Source organism: Sturnus vulgaris, chromosome 2 (genome assembly GCF_052056855.1).
Source record: "Sturnus vulgaris isolate bStuVul1 chromosome 2, bStuVul1.hap1, whole genome shotgun sequence".
NCBI lineage: Eukaryota > Metazoa > Chordata > Aves > Passeriformes > Sturnidae > Sturnus > Sturnus vulgaris.
Genome location: NC_142244.1, coordinates 40,986,887 through 41,006,565, shown reverse-complemented (window position 1 = coordinate 41,006,565; position 19,679 = coordinate 40,986,887). Strand labels below are relative to the sequence as shown.

At 40.8% G+C, this 19,679-nt stretch overlaps 1 protein-coding gene across 1 annotated transcript in view; it reads left to right on the top strand.

Moving 5' to 3' along the window:
* Positions 1 to 19,679, top strand: part of LOC148224734 (uncharacterized) — a 38,948-nt gene that overhangs the window by 14,999 nt on the left and 4,270 nt on the right. The window lies entirely within an intron of this gene.

Sequence of the window (19,679 nt, the reverse complement as noted above, 5' to 3'; positions counted from 1 at the left end):
GGAAGTTGGTGCGTTCCTGTGCTCTGCAGCAGCACTTTTGAAAGTATGAACTTACTGTCAGTATTTAAATGAACAGTGTTCTCAAGCTGAACCTTTCAAAAGGAATATTAAAGAAGGAATTGATCCAGAGCCAGAAGGAGAGCAGAAAAAAAGAGCCACAGAGTAAAAAAGCAACATGAGGCTCTGCAGTGGGCAATATTGTGGGTAGCATTGGAACTGACATTTATACAGCAATAGCATTTAAAGGATATAGTCAAAGGAAAGGGCACTTTAGGTTGGCCTTGTAATCAGAAGAGCTGAGTGGCTGACAAGGGCTGATAGAAGAGTGCAGGGGGCTGCACATGGAGTACAAAGGACAATTACTGTCAGATGAACTATCTGGTCGTAGCCCACCCAACCCTGACCCTCCCAAGATCAGAATTTAGGTGTAAATTGTTGAACAAAACATCAGCATTCCCAAAGCAGTGGCATTCTTAGCAGCTAGTTAAGTACTTGACTGCTTACTACTGGTTACAATCCCTGTCCTATGTTTGGATCCCATCTGAAATTCTGTCCATTCATAGAGTTACTGTTAAAGATGTGGATAGGGAGATGACTCCTCAATTAGCATTGCATCCAAAATAGACTGGACATGGGAAAACTAGTTTAATTTAGCATTAGTTAGTAAAAGAGAAGGATAATGTGAAAAAAGAGCTTTAAAAACCTTCCCTCTATCTCTCCCTTCTTCCCAGGCTCAAATTCACTCCTGATTTCTCTATCTCCTCCCCCAGAGTGGCACAGGGAGATGGGGAATGGGGACTGCAGTCAGTTCATTGCACTCTTCTTCATCATCATATCTCTGCCACTCCTTTCTCTTCAGGGACAGGATTCCTTACAGCCTTTCCCTGCTCCATTGTGGGGTCCCTCTCATGGGAGGCAGTTCTCCATGAACTTCTTCCATTTGAGTCTTACCTATGGGACACAGTTCTTCATGAACTGCTCCAGTGTGGGCTTCCCATGGAATGACAGTCTCCTTCAGACATCCCCCTGCTCTGGAATGGGATGCTCCAGGAGCTGCAGGTGGATCTCTGCTCCACCATGCTCCTCCATGGGCTGCAGGGGCACAGCTGCCTCACCATGGGCTGCACCAGGGGCTGCAGGGGAATCTCAGCTCTGGTGCCTGAAACACCTCTTGCCCCTCCTTCTGCACTGACCTTGGGGTTTGCAGGGCTGTTCCTGTCCCATATTCTCACTCCTCTCCTTTGGCTGCTGTTCAGCATTTATTCATTTTTCTTTGGCATTTTAGAACCACCGTTTCTGAGATTGCTCAGTGGCAGGTCACTCTTGGAGCCAGCTGGCATTGGCTCTGTCGGACATTGGGGGAAGCTTCTGGCAGCTTCTTACAGAAACCACCTCTGTAGATCCTCTGCTACCAAAAGCTTGCCATGCAAACCCAGTACACCCACACAAACACAGATATGTGTTTGATTAGTGCCTGGGAAAGTTCCTTGGACTGTCTTTGTTCTCACCTCTGATTTCGCTGCAGGACTCTCTTTTGGGTATGGCATCTTCATTTTTAGTAGTTGCACACACTCACTTATACACTTTAAGTATGTGACAGCTGCTGTGTTCACTGGCCTCAATAAAATTCAATACAAGCTATGTCATTATTTTCTATTTGCGTTGCTTTTAGGCCTAATAACACAAAGCCTAAGTTTGATATAGTCAGGCACTGGAAAAAAAGTTTAATACTGTTCTTGCATCCTAATAACGTCCAAGACCAAAAAAAACCAAATTATAATTTGAAGAGATGGGACATTTAAAATGTGGGAACCAGAAGAGTTGAGAAAAATACAGTGGTAGAGGGCAGAGATTAATGGCTAAATATTCATAAGATTGTAAATTCTTTCTTTGGGACCTAAAGGAAGTGGCAGGCCTATTTAAAACTATTGAGAACCAACTGGTTAAAAATTAAGTGTTAAGTGACATACTAACATCTATCCAAAAATCAATAGTCCACTGAGGAGCTGAATCCAGATTTTCTGACTACTAGATAAATACCAACCTATAAATCCTCTGAGCAGAATCTAAGCCCCAGTCAAAAATCCTATTATCTTCAATAGGAAAGTTTCCATTCTCAAGTTTTCCCCATATCTCATACAATACAACACAAATATCCCAGGTATAATGTATACAAGATAGGAAAAAGAATAATTCTTGGAAGTCATCCTGGGCCTTAGAGTGCAAAATCCCTCAGAATGAGAGCACTGTTGTGATGAACCACTCTCATTCATATTAACAAAATACGAACTTTAAAGTTGTTTTCTGCCTCCTTGCCTGTGTTTCTGTGCATCTATCAGAAAGCCACAGAAAGCATACAGGTGGCATCCTCAACAAAAAGCAAGATACCAGACTATTTAATCTTACAGCTTTAGCTTACGTCTCTTGGGGAATATGGTCTATTCTGGATAGTTTTGTTGTTTGTCAAAAGACTGAGAAATTTCTTTAGATAAAGAATAAAATTGATTCACTGGCAAAAAGCAGTTTTACTTCTCCAGCCCAGAAAACTTCAAAATGTCATATTTTGCTGAGAGAAGAAGATGACAAAGAGGAAAAGTGAATAAAGAACAAATATAGGGCATCTTCGTCATGAAGATTGGAAAGAAAAAGAACTTTCCTTAAAGGAAAAGCAGGAAGGCAAGAAAGAACCTTTACCTTCTTTCCCCAAAAGCATCTAACATTTTGAAAATACGCTGAGCACAGGCTGGAAAAAACAGTTTCTTGATAGTTTGCAATAAACTTTTAAGCCATCTTTTTCTGGTACAGGGAATATTCTTATCACTCAATGCTTGCAGTCAAGACTTTACTAGTCTTGCTCACCCTCCCATTACCTTAAAACAAAATGTTGCACACCTTCCCATCCCAGGTTAGGCATTGTACATGCTCTAAAACAACCTCTTTGTGCCTTTGGACTTTACCCTATTTTTATTCTGCCTCAAATTACCACTGCTGCCAAAATTTATTATGATTTCATCTGAAGACTTCAGCTAAACCTGAACTGGGATTTTTAAATTATGTAGATTGGCAGGATTGAGTGAACTGAGGGTGCTAATTTAAACTCACGGTCCGTAAAATTTTAGCTGTCCTTGTGGACAACTTTCTTCCTGATGAAGGCATTCTGCAATGGCCAGCACAGCCTTCAGCATCATCCCAGTCAGTAATAAGAAAAGTCTGAACATCACAATTTAATTGGCTTCTACTATCCCGTGTTTTATTTCTGGGAGTTTATTGATGCCTTCGAGTTGCAGTCATTTCTCCTAGGCAATCCCAGCTTTCAAATTAAATGGTACTATACTCATAACAAAGTGATAATCACAGTACTTTTAGCCATCATTGGATATGAAATCTTATATGTTATGATAATCATAAATCAAATAAATATTAATCTGATAAATTATTCTTAAATTTCAAATAAATTAATGCACAATAAAAATTAATTTAACTGCACCTAAAATTGAAAGCAAGGAAATAATAAAAAGGGAATAATAATAATTTTTTAAAAGCGAGCAGCTATCCATTTAACTGTATTGGTTTTATATCTCATTGGTCATGATAAGATCTTCACCCTTTTTTGAAACATCTCAGATCTGACTTGTGCATTCTCAGAGATTTTTGTCTTTTGAAGCTGATAACTGGAGCAATTGCCAGAGGGGAGATTATCCTACTGTCTTTATGGAAGTTTGTACAAATGGCCTGCACCTTTGTCTTTCCACATTAGCTGAGATGGTGTCCTGGAGCATCTGCACCATCTTGGGCATCCTCAGGCTGTCCTTGGGGCAGGGACCCAGCTCACCTGTGGGGGACAAACACAAGTGGGCATGAAATACTGTTCTGTACTGTGAATTAGGAGTTGCAAGAAGTGGTTGGGTGAGTTTCTACCCACTCTTTGGGCCTCAAGGTCCTTTTTGTAGGATACCTGACACTGTAGGTTTTGCCCATGGAAGAACCAGGGCTGTAGCTGCCAATCCAGCTTGCACTGGCATCCAGAGGTGCTGAAACTCATTGGTTTCAGTGGGTGGGACACACTGCTGTGCCATTTGGTGTCAGTGCACATAATGCTGACTACTCTGTTCTTTCACCAGCATTCTGCTTTTGCTGTGCATTTTCTCCACTTTGCTGCTTCCTTTTTTGCTCAGTCCCTTTTTTTTTGCAGTAGGGCTCACATTCAGGTGCCACTGCAGGAGTTACCAAGAGACACTCAAGCTCATGATAGCTCAAGAGTCTCCAGTAAATTCTTGTTGCCTTACATAGCATGCACATAATTATACATGATGATATGCATAATGATTTATTTACACCTTATCAAATCAATTTGCCACGTAAACCTGAACTATAGTATACTTCTAATTAAATAGGAAAAATATTTTAAAGGGGATTTCAAGGCAAGCAAACAAACAAACATCCTCAACCACACAGAAGGGTGCAATGTATCTTACTTATTTTCTCTTTTGGGCAGTGCAGGTATCTACACTTAAGCTGTCACCTTAGACATGATTATTTATTGATGTTGTTTTGAACCATGCTAAGTATATTCATTACTCCCCATGATACATACAGAAAATGTGTGTATCATTATAGAAGAGGCAAGATGAGTGGCTAATTCACTGACCATTTCCTTCTAGAAATCTGGGTTCAAATTCTATGTTTTCACAGAAGAGGCAAAGGATGTGTATTACAAAACACACCTGTCTGCTTAGCATGGTGACAAATGCCTGGCATGTATTTAAAGAGGAGATTGGGAAGATGATTCAGGGATCAGAAAAGTGAACTGAAATGAGATTTAATAGTTCTATACTAAGGACTCCCAAGGAATATTTTAAGATCTAAATGTCAACTCTATATCTGCAGTGAAGAGGACATCCCTGAAAACTGGGCATTAATCCTTTGATTCCACTGCAGTTACTGGGCAACCATAAGTGTGGCCATGAAAGTGAAAAATGGGTATGCAAATCAATTTAATTTTTAATTGCATTTTCTCGAGACACTTACATTTACTTCACTATTATTAATAACATTGCTGTAAAAGTATGTGTCCAGCAATGTCTTTTCATGGGAGGATGATGAACCTAATGCATACTTTTCCTCTCTAAATTCTGTCCTGCACTGCAATCAACATCAGGAGTTTTATTTATATTTCTAAGGCTTTTTCATTTTCAAATCTTGCTCACTGACTTAGTCAAATCAGTGCATGTCATTGTACACCAAGGCCAAGGAGATGCTTTTTCTAAATGCAACATGGAAAATCATTAACCCTCTTACTTTCTTGTTACAGTTTAAAATTTCACACATTTTCGTTTCACATTCAGTTAGACAACAGTAAGTTTCCCAAGGAAAAGTTTAGCTGTGGCATGTTGCCAAGCTAATTGTTTGGCCAAACAAGGAACAAGATGAACAAGCCAAGTAATCATCCTCGAACACAGTGGTCCCAAAGAAAGCTCTGTGTTTACAGGGACCTGCATCTTCCAAAGTTAATTTGGAAAGGTTTCCTACTGTGTATTTCAATAGAAAACAAAATGCAGTTTCTAATTTACTTTCCCTGAATAAGAGTCTTAAAATGTTGACAAGTGCTGTAAATGTCATCTGCTTGGGATGTGCCCTGTATACAGCGATAATACAGGACATTTCTCGCAGAAAATTCTAAAATCTTAAACATTAATCCAAAATCAATGGAGCTCCCTCTGCAGAACTGGGTGCTTTGGGGTTTTTCTTTGTCCACCCAAAATGTGCTATTGTGTCAATTTTTTTTTTTCTAATTACACATTAGTGGAGAGAAGACAGAAGTAGCAAGAAAATTGGCACACACCCAAGCATGAGCAGAATAAGGATTCAGTTTGCTAACCATCCCATCACACCTAGGGCTTAGGAAATAACTCATTGTTTCCAAACAAATTCAGAATTATTTTTTTCCTGGAAATCTCAGCTGTGGAAAATCTGTATGAAAATTACATAACATTATATTGTTAAGCACTTGGAAAATAGAGAATTTTTCTACACCAAGTTTTCTTCATAGATAAGGCTGGGCTCATAGCTTGGTACACTGAGTGATGGGCCAAACTTGGCAGCCTTCTTAAATATGTCTGACTCTTCCTATTCTTTTAAACTTCATCACTCATAAAGCAAAAAATCTTTTTGCAACCATCTTCCCTCCCTGACAAGCACTTCAAACCCTTGATGTACACACCTCTCTTTTCTGTGGTGATTATGCTGTCTCTTTGTCATTGTGCTTATTGCACATATTTATGACATTCTGATTCCAGCTTCAGGTAGCTTTCATTCTATATATATATGTAGATTTTATATAGCTATATAAATGTATATAAAGTATATTTTCCTCCATTACCTCTAATTGTGTCACTTTTAGACACAAAAAACGTGTCACAGGTGCAGTGTATGATATTTACTTGAAACTGGGCCAAAGAGTGTGCTAGGCAGATGAAGCTCAACTTTTGTCACTGGTAGGCTTTTTTTTGTTTTTTCTTAAAGATTTTGCACGTGTAAAAGAGGTCTCAATTCTAATAGTCCTGAAGAGATTTGGGTTAAAATGTGACAGAATCAAATATGAGAACAGAACTTGGTCTGCTGTCTTCAGTGGCCTTAAGGAAATAAAGGATTTGGTGCCTATTGCTCAGGTTGGCACTTAAAAAAGTAAGAAACATTGCCAATAACACATTTGGCTTGAGGATATAACAGTTCTTCAGAAACACTGATAGTTATTCTCACTGTACTCTTCTGTGTAGTTGGTGCAAGCTTTTTTTTATACTTATTTTATGAAATACGAGGAAACACTAAGGGTTAACCTGTGACTCCAAGAGCCTTCAAATCAATGGCAGAAATAGAAATGGTTTTGCCCTGACCCTTACCTAATGCCAAGGCCCATTGCAGGAAGGAAGACCTGAGATTTGACTGATTCAGAGCACGAGTGTGCCAGTGTCATCATTCCAAGGGTCCTGTTGAAAACAAAGGGAATACTAAGAATGGACTGTCTACAGGTGTCTCGCCAGCAAGGAACAAGCCTAACGCTGTCTGATATTTTTCCCTGAGAAGCTCATGTTCTGTTTGATGCAAAGCCTGAGCAAGGTTTTTAGAAAAACCATTCAGTGCAGGTCAGCATTGTATTATTTATTAATGTACTCACCATATGAAAGGATGAAGTCAAAGCAGTAAAAGTATTCTCTAGGTTTGGCCTGGAAATTCCCCTTTTGAAAAAGCAAAAACAAAACAAAAAAAGCAACCCCCAAATAAATTAAAAGAACATAAAGCAAGAGCAACAAGGTACTCTAGGGAAAGTTTTATAAGTCCATTACTATGCACGCTTCAAGGCCTTAAGGGGAAAAAGGCCTTGTTGATGTGCTTGGAATAGCAATGGAAAATATGCCCACTTGTGTTTTACTGCGTAATTAAATGCTCTATAAATTATTGATGTACCGTGATGGCACATGAGAGAATACAAAAAAAAGAGTATTACATGGAGCAACTGCTTCAAAACAGTTGTCTCCTTCCTCAGATTAGCTGATGTTTTCACCTCCTAAAAGGAAGCTAAATGATGTATGAATGAGGGAAGGAGCAGACAGCCAAAAGCATTACAGTTAGTATTTTGCAGCTGTGTTTTTTAAAGCATAAAATTGCCATGGATAGTGCAGCTAGGGGGGGAAAGTTTATTTTCAAACTCAGTCTCAGTGAGAGGATATTTTGAAGATGCCACAGTCTTTTCCTGAATTTTTTTTTCTTCTCTCCTTCTGGAAATCATTTGACTTCTGAGAAATACAGGAATGAGCAAGAAAATACAATGAGTTACAGTCATTTATGCTCAGAAAACTGTAATTGCAAAGGATTTTCTAGAACACATATTGTTGCCTTCTACAGGATACAATCAGAATTTTCCACTTGTTATCATGGCCTCTGACATAAATAGTCAAGAGATTCAGATCACTGTGAGATTTTCTTGCCTTAAGTTTGTCATAGAAAATCTTAATTTTTAATATAATTTTTTCAAAAGGAAGTTTTTAAAAAATTATTTTCAGATTGCTTTTAGCTAAAATGTCCTTTTAATGGCTAAATACAGTAGTATTGTTTTCTGAAGCACTGACTTGAATCACAGACAATGGAGTGCAATTCTCTGTAGCACATTTCCTCTGGGTGTCTCTGTTACCAGGGATCTGTTTTGTTTACTTCTGGATATGGGTCCCTGGAGACTCATAGATAATGTATTGATTATTGTCTGACTGTTTATGAGGTTTTTCAAGGACACTGAGGATATGCTGACAGTAGTCCAGAGAACATGGTCAGGCAAGGCAATGAAGACAAGATGAACTGCTTATGCATTGCAATAGCTGAAAGGAAAGTGTTATTAAAATTGGAAAGACTTCTAACAATCAGTCTAGCAGTGATTTACCTGTGCCCTATGAAACAAATATGTACGTGCCAATATTGTGAATGATGCACATCAAAATAAAAAGTCAACATTTCTAAACGCATTCAGCGACAAACAGAAAAACCCCAACACAAGCACACACAGGCAAAAAAGCCAACAAGAGGAGAGGATAACTTTGTCTTTTTTTTATAAACCACATGTGGAAACGACAGAATTTCCCTAAACTGATCAGATGTTTCCGTGTTTTACTCCTCTCTGTAACAGATGCTGACTGTACACATCGCAGGGGACAGACACTTGGCTTTCAGCACTGAAAGCATGGGGACCTATCCTAGTCTCACACTTCTGAATACTTAGTGTTCTTGCTGTGGCCATCTGTCAACGATACCCAAAGTATTCTTTGGGTTCAGATATTTTTAAAAATCCCATCCTTTTCTGAAAAGAAATAATCACCATCTGTGTTTGTCTTCTGAGAAAAACTAAATGGACAAATTATATTACATAGTAAAAAATGGAGGGTCCTTCTAGATGACAGCTTGTAAGAATTTCATTTCAGGGACAGAGAGGAAAATTGAAATGAAAAACTAAAAAAAGAAAACCAAAGAACAAAAAAACCCAGCATTTATTTATTGTAATTCTAACACTCTCTTTTTTTTTTTTTTAATGATTTGGGAGAAAGAGGGGTGATTCATCTTCTTCAGTTGAGCTGGCAATAAGATCACTGTAGTGGCAAATGTCCAAAGCCCAAGGAGAGGAGGGAAGGAGTGAGGACTGCAGCAGTGCTGAGCAGCCAGAGGGTTTCATGGATCAGTGGTTCATTCAGCACAAAGAAGCACAAATAAGATAAGCAGAGATGAAACTGAGATAATAGCAGTTTTCCACATGTATGTCACAAGGAAAATTAATTATCCTGGAGACATTTTTGAGGATGGGAGGATGGCAAAGCAGTGGAGATAAAATCCTGACTGGAGTTTGATCTCACAGGTGCAGGGCTGAAAAGAGGGCAGAGCCTTATTTCTGGATTCAGGAGACTGCAGCAGCAAGCCTGAGATGAACTTTCAGTAACACCCATGCAGGTTTTGAGTTGTCAGAGGCTAAAATATTGACCTGTTCTTGATTAAGGAAAGGTGAGAAATGTTACAGTGTCATGCAGGGCCTCATGGATGAAATGGGTGGCCGTTTCCTTGGGTTAATTCGTAGTAAATATTTTGGTAGTATTTTAAACATTCTTACTCCTGTGTAGGGGAGTCATCACATCGTTTCATGCCATGAATAGTAAAAGCATCCCTTGGATATGACGAAACTCATTTCAGGGCTATTTCTTGTAGCACTTTGTGCACAATTTCCCCTGCCTTCATAGTTTGCAAAGGAGGGTTGTTGTGAATTGATTCACAAATAGTTTTACAATGTCATTGTCTTTCACAATGTCATTGGCAGTACAACCAGGTGTGGGTCAAGAATTATAAAGCAGTTTTGAGTTAGTGTAGTTTTGTTAGTAGTAAGCTGAAAGTAAGTCACAAAGAGTTGATCAACAGGTTCTGGGATGTCAACTCTGCCAAAAACTTTACTGGATGCTTAAATGGATGAAAATAGAAGTTTAGGTGATGTTTCGCCAACAGAAAGTCTGAAGATTAGTAACTAACTTAGAACTCAGCAAACAGCAAATTATTTATTATAGCAAGAGTTTATTTTGCCTGTCTCTTTGCTGATTTTTGCCTTTAGCTGCCTAGTGGGGTTTTCTGGGTAAGAGATAACAACTAAGTGAAATAACTCACTCTTAATGAGCTACAGGTAATTGCAGAAATAAATTATTACAATGCAATAACTTCTTACTGGAGAAGTACAGAATTTTGTCCTTCTTGACAGGTTAGAAGACTGAAGTCAATCCAAAATAGCTTTTAGATGCCTAAACTTTCACTGACTTCACTGGAAGTATGCGTGGGAGAACTGAAATTAGATGACAAACTCTTAATCAGTCCCTGACTTAACAGTTTAAAGGAATTTGATTCTTGTTTGGAGAAGGTGATTTCATAGAGACTTCTCTATTATGGCCTTCACCACACTGACAGGAGCAGGTCCTATATAAGAATATACTTATTCCTAAAACAAAGAGGCAAAACCCAGAGTAAGCCTAGGAACTTTGTGTAAAGGAGTGAGATGCCAAATCCTGTCTTCTTGTCACAGAAAACTCTCATGCCCAGGGCTCTTCAGGAGACCTTGGATGTGTTCCACAGTCCTGACAGTTTTAGGGTGTGTTTTAGGGTGTGTCTGTACAATTGCCCCTGACCACAAGATGAGTTTAATCCCTTGCCTGCCCTGTGCCTGCATTCTTATTTGCTCCCAAGAGGGATGCTCAGGAAAAGCTACTTGTTGTCAGAATAACTCACCTTTGGCAGACCCATGGTGACAAAAAACAGCAGACATAGTGATGAGGGGGATGAATTGCCTTGATGGGCTCGGGTATTCCCAGGACATGGCAGGATGCTGTTTTTTAAAGCATATCCTTGAGGAACAGATTTCAGAATGCAAATATGAGTAACTGTGTGATGATATGAACAGCTTGGGTTTTCTTTTACCCTAGGGCCATGAATAATTTTGCTATGAGATTGAATTGGGGTCAGATGAAGAATTTGCACTAATCCAGCACTCCCATCTGTCTTGAGCAGAACTTGAGTTGCTCAGAACCATAAAGTGCTGGTGAGCCATTGAAAATACAACTAACACTGAGAGCCAGAAACAAAACATATTTATAAAAACGTATGACTTTGAAAAATTACTTCTTGCTCTGGTTCTGAAAATCCAACACCTACTCTTTAAAGATGCTTTAAATGCCCAATTCCTACACTTTGCCAATATAGAAGTTATTAAGAAGGAAAGGGCAGCCAAAATTAGGGTTGCAGGTTTAGTTTGTTTGTTTGGGTTTGTTTTTTTTTTTCTTCCAGAAAATCTAATCCCAGACTGAGGGTAAAAATATTTGAAATATTATGGAAGGAAGAAATGAATGCGTTAAGCTGTAGGAAATTTGGACATAAATATCTAGGCTTGTATGTAGCATTCATCTGCATTGGATCCAGATTTCTGTAGCCTCAACTGGAACTGGAACACTAGAGAGATGTGAAGCTTCAACACGACCAGATGCTTTGGGATAAATGCTAGCATCATGTGCAAGGCTGCAGCCTTCTTTAGTCCAAAATAAACCAAAAGCTCAGGATAAAACTGATTCAGAGCATAAAGAACTATGAAATACTTGCTTGGCCTGTGGAGACTGTGATTATAAAAATACTTTAATTGACTAAGACCTCTTTAATTGCTGAATAAGCAAAGAACAAAAATATTATCTCTTTCCACAGGAGTGCACAGCTGTTGCCTACATACCTTTAATTCTTTACTTATTGTGAAGTAGATGCTTTAAAAAACTACCCTGCACAGGAATTGCAGACGTCTCTTAAATTTTCTCATTAAATGACTAATCTATTGCAACTCATGTCGTAAACTACTTTATCTTGTTAGATTTCCTACGTCCTTCAGCTTTCCCTTCTGGACACATATATATCAAGAAAAATAGTACTGAATATCTGCAGTTTGGGCTAGAATTAGCTTGTATGATATGCTGCAGAAATATGCTTTAGATAAGGGAAAAATATTTAAGAATTAGTTCTAGGTTTTTGTATATGTGGTATTTTCTCTCCATCCTGCCCTAAGCATTGAGGTATGAAAACTCAAAGAATGGTAATTTTTAAGAAAGTCAACATTGAAAATACAATTTTTATTTCAACCACTGTCCTGCTCCAGATATAATCAGTTTTAAAAGTTTTGTTTCCTGGAATGTGGCTAGTTTTATAGTTAAAATAATCAGGAAAATGCATATAAATAATAAGGAATAAATAAGTGTAGGGAAAAATTGCTGCTGCTGTACTGCTGTCAGGACATAGCCATAGAAATTTCGCAGGTAGTTATTATTGCATTTTACATTCTGTTGGAATGAGATAGTTTTGAAATTATAATGATGCTCAGATAGTAAAACTGTGTAGAGCTCCATCATTTATAAAGCAGGTAGTAATCTTCCCTTTACTCTGATGGTGTTTGCAAAGTTGCTCAACTCTCCCAGAATAAATCACTGGAAAAAACCTGAATTTCACATTGGTTCATTTTCAGTGTGGCCACCACTCTGGCTGGTGCAATTGGAGGAGGAAAGGATAAAGAAGGGATAGGGAGTGCTTAGAACAGAGGAAATTTCAGAAGAAATGTCTATAAGACAAGAATTTATTGCTGGTGTGATTGAAATATTAAGTCTAATCCAAGAAGCAAATAATAGCTCAGACCTAATAATTACATAAGAAAGAAAAATGCTTCAATGCAGAAAAAGCTTCAATAAGAATACAACAATAGCTATACAATTGCAATTATTATTCTCAGCCTGTTTAGTTTCTAGACCCCTTCTGCCTCACTCTTTCCCTGCTCCTCTGAGTCCTAAGGTTGATGGTTTTGTTTTGGTGGTTGGAGGTGAAGGGAGAGCTTTGGCCCACTGCCAACATTTGGAAATGCAGGTTGTTCATGGTGATGTTTTCCTCTCCTTCATTTCAAGACACACACGGGGCCACATTCTTGTATTTGCAAACATGTTTTTACACCTTATTTTTTTTTATTGCTCTGCAGCTCCACGTTATATCTGAATATACAACATATGATGCATTTTACATATGTTAGAAGTACTTGCTTTTTGTTCTCTTTGTTACCCCTAAAGCCAGGTTTGACTGGCTCCAGCATGTTTGCCTTGTTCAGGTTGTAGAGGTCAAGGAAAACTTATCGAGGGCAAGCCCTTCCTCTGAGGCTCAAAGAGCTCAGTACAAGGCTTTTGCTTTCTTAGTGGCAATGGCAATACTGTATTACCGGTTTGCATGGCAATAACCTGCCCATTTTCTGCAGTCCATTTCCCTTCGTGCAACTTTCAGTTGCAATGAATGTTGTATTGCGTTATTTTATTGTTATTAGATGGTTTGTTCTATTGTTTGTACCCCCCCCCCGTTATAATTCAGTTGCCCTAATTCCCGCCTTCCCTTGATGAATCAACCCATGTCCCAACCCACCTTCCAGAACCTTCCCTATCCCTCACTCTAGTCCCTGTCCCGGAGATTGTCAATCCCTCCTAGCCCCCCCTATCCTTCTAGTATCTTCTGTATCAGTCATCCCCTTCTTAGCATATGATTTGATGTTACATGTATTTCCCCGCCTATGTTTCCCCTATTGGTTGTATGTATAATCAGCCCCGCCTGTGTTCCCTGCCTTTTGTGGTTCCCTTCCCCCGATCAGAGTTGTCCTCCCTCCCTCAAGAAATCCTGCTTCCCCGGAGCCTCAGGAGGACTCTGTCTCGGTCCTTTGCTCCTCCCCGTACTCGTGTACGGCCATTAGGGTTCGGAGCCCTCCCCACATTCCGGGTTCCCCTCAATCCCGGCAGTGCGCCACTCTCGACGCTGGGCTCGCCTTAAGGAGCTAGCTGGGCGAGTCGGTGCAGGGTGGAGAAAGTGGGCCGCCTCAAATGAATTAGGGATGTTTGAAGGCGTATTCTGCCCATCCCCCCTGGGTCTGTTGTGAATTTTCTTTATAAGAAACCTTTCTATCAGACATAATTCCAGAGAAGAAAAAAACCTTACAGAGAAAGCTGACTTAAACCAGTCTTTATCTTTGTTCTTTAGATATCCCAAATTAACTGTGTGCTCCATCTCTTAAGGACCAACAGGAATAAAAGGAAGAAAGAGAATTCACTATGTTTGTCACATATGACAAAATCCATAGAAAGGACAATCTTCTTAGATGTCTGCAGGAAACCAAGCACATGAAGGTGCTCATGTGGCTGGAACCTTATCCAAACTAGCTGGCAGGGGAACACTAATAAATCAGATTAGACAGGTAAACCTACTGTTCCTGTCATTTTAAATTCAATCAGCTTTCCTTCTGTCTGTTGAAGATATTCCAAGGTGTCCAGTGGTGAGTCACTTCATCTCAACCACCCACCCAAGGAAAAGACAAAATGCAGATGAGAGGGAGCACAGCCCACAAAAGGCCTGCAAGTATTGAGCAGGGTTTATGTGATAAGCCCTCATAAATATAACTTTATCATAGAATGAGTCTCATAGAATTGTTTAGTTTGGGAAAAAAATTGTCAAGTTCAACTGTGAAATTATGCTGAGTTTTATTATTTTATTTTGCCTGCGGTCCTCTGTCAGGCAAGCCTATGCTGATTCCAGCACTGGAATCTTGCTCCTGCACTACCAGCTGTTCCTGGTGGTGTGGGCTCTGGGGCTGGCCATGCATGCACACACAGGGCACAGGGGGGCACCACCCCACCCATGCATGGCTGCCCCACCACCTCCCCACCTGGATGTTCAGAGCCAGCCATCCCTCTGGTATCCTGCAACAGTTCAGCACTGCCAGTTTTACCTAAATCACTAGTGTCCTAACTTTACTTGAGTGTTTTCTTAAAGATGGCTTAGAGAAAAAACAAAAACCACAGGGTTGTCTATAGGAAGAAAGGGACCCAAATCAGGAAGGCATCTTGTGGTAGTGACACTTCCTCTCCAAAATGTGTTTTTCTTGAACACTGGTGGAAGGAAAGTGCTGTGAGACTGTGACCTAGCCCTGAGGAGGTTTGTAATCCCCCTCTCTGCCAGCTTCTGTGAACTTTTCTTCTTGGGACTGTTTCTGGCTGAAAGGCAATTGCAGTATTTACCCCACCAGTAGGGTTAGGGAGCTAACATTCTTTAAGCCTCAAACCATGGAGATGGGAGCATCTTCATAAACAGAAGTTGCTGGAGGAGACAAGATGTAGTTAGCAGCTAAGGAGCTACATAAAGGAGTATGCAACAGGCTATGTCCTGAGAGCAAGCATCTCCCAATGCTTGAGCAGCTCAGGAGGCCTGGATAGAGGGATCCCAGCCTGCACAGTTATTATGATCAGATAATTCAAAAGCCTAGGAAGAAATGTGAATAAAGAGGGCAGATAAAAACAACTAGGGGCTAATACACAAGAACAGGTGCTCTATTGGCATGCAAGTGATAAAAAATACTAAACAATCATCTTAGTTTGTCTACAGTGAAGAAAAATATCAAGGCTGATACTGTGTTGTCTTTACGAGCTTGGTACTCTGTGGATGGTCCCAGTAGAACTTAGGGTGCAAATTTCAGACGGAAATGCATTTCTGGAATGAGGTGAAGAAGGATTATGAAGGATAAAAGGCCAAAAATCATAGAATTGATTACTTCTGGTGCTCTGAGGATAATAAATAAATTCTCTGTTCAAAAGCGTAGAGTAATTCCAATGCACAGAGCTAATCTGTTCATCAAGCAGGATGCAATCTAACAATCACTAAGAGACTCGAGTGATGACTGGGAGCAAACCCTGCTGCTTTCTTTGAGCTGCACCAGTGAACACTGGCAAACATTGGTGATAGGATGCACTGTTAGAATCAGGGAACTTTACATACAGTAGGTTTGTGAGAGCAGATTTTTTTTTGCTGTGTGCTAAATATGAAAGGTCCTATGTTATTATATACACAGCGACTGTGCTGGAGGTTTGACAGCAGTATCCTGTTACTTGTACCACTAAATGCTTTCAAGTCATGGTAATGACCAGTGTGCTAACAATCAGGTGGAATGGCCTGTGCCACTTCAGGTGTCTATTTCCCTACAACAAATCAATTACTTGCAGCAGGGAACCACCATGTGACCCAGAGAAATCGTGAGGAGGCATTAAGAATAACTGTGATTTTTACTTGTTACTTCAATTAGCCTGCTTAATTCTGAATGCTGGGTGGACAGTGTGCTGGGATAGCATCAAACATAACATTTACAAAGATGTGCTTTGGACTAGGCTGTGGGAATGAAATGCAAGATTGACTGAGTGGAATTGCCTCCAGTCTGGACAATTATTATAGCACTGTTTATGGCATTCAGTGAACCAAGACTATATTTGAGTGACACTTTGGGTCTGGCAGGGTATCTCCAGGGGACACAGGATAACAGCCATTGCAGTGGACTGTATTTCTCTATACTGCTTGCTGATAAAATCCCTAAAAGTGACTCTCTCACATCCACTAGAACAAATTCTACTGGTGTACCAGGTGAGAGATTAATCCATGAAAGGAAAAGACTCTGCAATCTTGTCCCTACTTCAAGCTTGTGAGAAGCTAGCATCCGAAGGCCATGCTCTCTTTTGAGGCTCAAAAGAATACTTCACAGTTAAGGGCTCTGACTTTTATCTAGGTAGTCAAAATCTGGCTCCTGAATATTTGTGGATGTAAATTGTTCCTTGATGGTAAGTTACTAGGGAATTATTTTATACACAACCAGTGGCCTAACTCTTTCCCTTCCCTCAGAAGGGGCCCTTGCATTTGGCTGTGATGAATTTTTACCGTATAATTTGAAAATCAAGCATGAAAAGGATTAGAAAAAGCAGTCAGACATATTTTCCCTATTAACAGGATTTAGAAGTTAGGTATTAAAGCAATCAAGACTTTAATATTTCATTTATATTATTATAATCTTTACAATGACCTTTTAAGCGGAAAAAAAAAGAAAATATATGACTATATGTTGGGTATTAGCATTTTCCTAAAGAGTTATTTTCTGTTCCTGAAGTTTTCGTCCACCATTTTTCCTAACAGATACAAGAAGAAATGCAAAATCACACCTTAAAATGGCTTTTTCTTCAGGGAACTATTTGTTTTCTCTTTCTATACATATGTAGTGAACGGATCCACTCCTGCTCATGGTAGAGGGGTCAGAGTTTTTGCCTCTGAAGTGAGGCATTTCAGTACCAAGAGAGTAGGCAGATTTTTTAAAAGGCTGGGAATTTGGGGTGCTGAATTTCCTTGAAAATCTGACTTCAGTGTTTTATAAAAGTGTTTATGGCCTCAGCTGAGGCTCAGCTTATTTTTTGAGTTCTTGCCAACTGCTAGAATGGAGCCATTGAAAACTCATTTTCTAAATTACCCCTTTTAAAGGCTGCCCAAACCAACAGGAATTCTGTCTCTGTTATTGATTTATTTAAAATGAACTTAATGAGTTTAACTCTGGTGTTCAAAGGTAGTCATTAATTAGCTAATGTTTTAACATTAAATGATCACTGGATTGAAGAGAATAGAAGTACAGTTAACATTGATCTCTGGGATTAGGATATGGTAAACCATGGGAGACTTCCAGCCTGCCTCCTATTCAAAAGCCTGCCCTTGGCTTAGAGGAAACTTGAACAGATTCTCTATCCCCAGAACACAGTCTGCCGAGGGGAAAACAGCCTCCTGGGAGCCAGCAGTAGGTCAGCGCTGTTATTTATTTTTTTTCACCTGGGCTAACATTCCTCATTGCTATAGCACATACTTTTTCGGACTTTCTCAGCAGGAGGAAGCCTCAGGATGGGTGAATGGCTGTGACTTGGACGCTCCAGGCTGTGCTACCGCCACTGCCCGGCCGTGCTGTTTTCCGGTTTGTCCGTGTGTGACGCCTGGGCGGTTCCACGGTCGCTATCCCCTGTGTTACCCCCACTACCCGGCCGTGCCGTGTTCCAGGCTGTCCGTATGTGACGCCTGGGCGGTTCCACGGTCGCTGTCCCCAGTGCTACCGCCACTACTCGGCCGTGCTCAGTCCTGGTTTGTCCGTGTGTGACTCCTGGGCGATTCCACGGTCGCTGTACCCTCTCCGGGCACTGCCCAGCTCCCGGCGCGGGGCACGGGCACCTCGCCCCTCGGACCTGCGGGTCCCACAGCCGCTTCCCGGGGCTCGGCACAGGCCTCCGGGCAGTCCCTGTGTGTGCTGAGCCCAGCCTGAGGCCGGACCCCGAGCCATGGTGCTGACCGACCTGCACAGCGCGGCCGCCAGCGCGGACCTGGCCCGGCTGCGGCAGCGCTGGTGGCTGAACAAACACCGCATCAATGCCTACAACCGCGACAGGCAGTAAGGACAAACTGCAGGCCCTCCGCCTGTCCTAAATGTAGAATTCCTCAAAATTATTTTTATGCATGCATTCTGTCTACTTTCAAGCCTAAACAGCAAGAAAGGAGACAATCAGTGGAGCAGGCAGCAGCTAGCATCCCTTAGCCGAGGACATCCTGGAACTAACAAGAGTTCAGGATGAAGTAAATCAAAATATTGTTGTGTCAGTAGAACAGACAGCAGAAGCATCCCTTAGTGAAGGACATCTGTAAAGGCTGTAGTAAATCAAGTTGTTGATGTATTTCTACCTATATACACTGCCAGTTTGGCAAAAGACTCAAGGTCCATGTATACTGTAGTTGTATTGTCTTCATTATAATACTAAAAATCACACCTAAAGGTGTGATTTTAACCTAAAGGTTAAAAAGACGCCTGCCCAGGTAAAGACCGCTCCCCTAAGCATGCATAGAAATTTGCTGTGGTTACATAACTTGGATGGAAACTATTAGTCAATTGTAGTAGAGGGGCTGTACTTGGAAAGTTATCAGTTCTGAACTTCTATGTATTAATAATAGCATGGAAAGTCTGGTGGGCTGTACTTTATTTATGGAATACCATTGAGCACCCAGGCATGTGTAACTCTGAAACACGTAATCAGTGTCTCTCTCAAGTGTGTAATTATTGGCTTGCTGCACACCAGGTAACCCAATTTTGCAGAGAACACACTCACCCTGGCTGGAAGAGCCAGCAAAGCCCAGCATTGTGCCTGGCAGCAGGGCCAGCCCCAGAGCACTAGCCTGAACTGGGAGACAGTGAAAGCCCCACTCTGCTCTGGCCTGGCCTGCCCTGCTCTGGAGCCTGGACCCTGTACTTCATCTTCTTCTTGTCCTATCCCTGGTTATCCAAATGTTCAGGCTGGATGGGGCTCTAAGCAACCTGGTCTAGTGGAAGGTGTCCCTGCCCATGGCAGGGGTTGGAACTAGATGATCCTTAAGGTCCCTTCCAACCCAAACCATATTAAGATCTGGTGATTCTCTGGAGCTCATCAGGCCCTCATTCAAGCAGAGACAACTCCTTTCCAGGTGCCAGACTGAGTGGCATGGTTTAACAGGGCATGGATTCACAGAAAGCCAGCTCAGCCTTCCCAGTGCTGTCAGAAGTCCCATCCCATTTGTCTCTGGGACAAAATTGGTGCAGGACTGATGGAGGAGAGGGCAGAGGAATTTGGGAACTCACAGTGATTCTGTACCCTCTGTAGACCTACACAGTCTCTATTGCTAAGCAGTGTTTACCCTCAGTCAAGGACGTTTTCAGTGTCTCATGCTTTGCCAGTGAGAAAGTACAC